Source organism: Triticum dicoccoides, chromosome 1B, assembly GCF_002162155.2.
Source record: "Triticum dicoccoides isolate Atlit2015 ecotype Zavitan chromosome 1B, WEW_v2.0, whole genome shotgun sequence".
Classification (NCBI taxonomy): Eukaryota; Viridiplantae; Streptophyta; class Magnoliopsida; order Poales; family Poaceae; genus Triticum; species Triticum dicoccoides.
The window spans coordinates 64852098-64853492 of NC_041381.1; positions in this window are offsets into that span (position 1 = coordinate 64852098).

Below are 1395 nucleotides of genomic sequence, written 5' to 3' on the forward strand. Positions count from 1 at the left end.
CGATCCAGAAGACATTGGAAAGGAACTTGCCATGCTTGTGAAGAAGTTCCAGAGGTTCACCAAGAAGAAGGGCTTCAGAAAGTCTTCACGATCCAGCTCAAGAAATGATGAAGCTTCCACTCATGACAAAAAGAAGAGAACCTGCCACAAATGCAAGAAACCTGGTCACTACATATCTAAGTGTCCACAGTGGGACAATGAGAAGAAGAAGAAGAAGAGCAAGGAATATGATTCTGATGACAAGAAGAAGAAGAAATCCGCAAAATCTTCTTCGAAGTCTTCATCATACAAGAAGAGCTCATCTGGCAAGGCTCGTGCTTTTGTTGGCAAAGAAATGGATTCAGAGGAGGAGTCTGCTTCGGAGGAGGCGGAGGTGGAGTCTGGTGAGGAGTCTGACCCTGGCGTTGCAAGTCTGGCTCTAGCCACAGCCTATGTCGCCAAGTCCATCTTCAACACTGAAGACAATGACGTCCACACCAACGCTGAAGCTAATGACAAAGACGATTCTTCTCCCACCTACTGCTTCATGGCATGTGGTGCCAAGGTAAAATCTCGCGATGCTTACTTTCAAACTTCAAGTGAAGATGACTCTGATTGTGAATCCAAACCTAGCTACAAAACACTTGCTAAAATTGCAACTGAACAACAAAGGGCTATGGAACATACTCAAAAACTGTTAGACAAAAGCGATGACCTGTTGGACGCGGAAATGACACGTTCACAGTCCTTAGTAGAAGACATAAAAAATCTTCATGCTAAGTACCAAGAACTTGAAAATCTTCATGATACGCTCTCAACCATATATGAAAAGCTCTCCTATGATTATCTTCAAAGGAAGCAAGAGCTTGAGAAATTGAAAGCGACTCATGAAGATCTTCAAGCAAAGAATGAGTCACTTCGCGCTCAACAGATCAGTCCCGCTCAGGATGGATTCGAACCACCATGTTTAAAATGCATTGAGCGTGATAACGCTACATCTGTTGCTGAATGTTCCACTGCTGCTGCTGTTTCATTGTCTTCAACTACTGTTGTGGTTACTAACCCCTCTGCGGAGGATACCACTAGTATTGCTGATGAAAATGCTAGTTGAAGACATTGCTTGAAACAGGGATGTACAAAAGTTTGAAGGGACATCAAACTCTCCGCGATGTCCTTAAAAAGCAGATTCTGAACCGAAACCCTAGGAAAGAGGGTGTTGGGTTCGAGAGGAAAATGAATGCTGATGGTTCCTACTAGAAGCCTGAGCAGTATCCCAAAACCACATGGGTTGCTGCAAAGGAACCTTCAGTGGATCCATTCACTTTTATCTGGATTTACCTGTGTTAATCCTATTATTATTGATGAATCCTTTGATGCAAACTATAAACTATTCAAAAATCAGAATGGTGAAGTGTT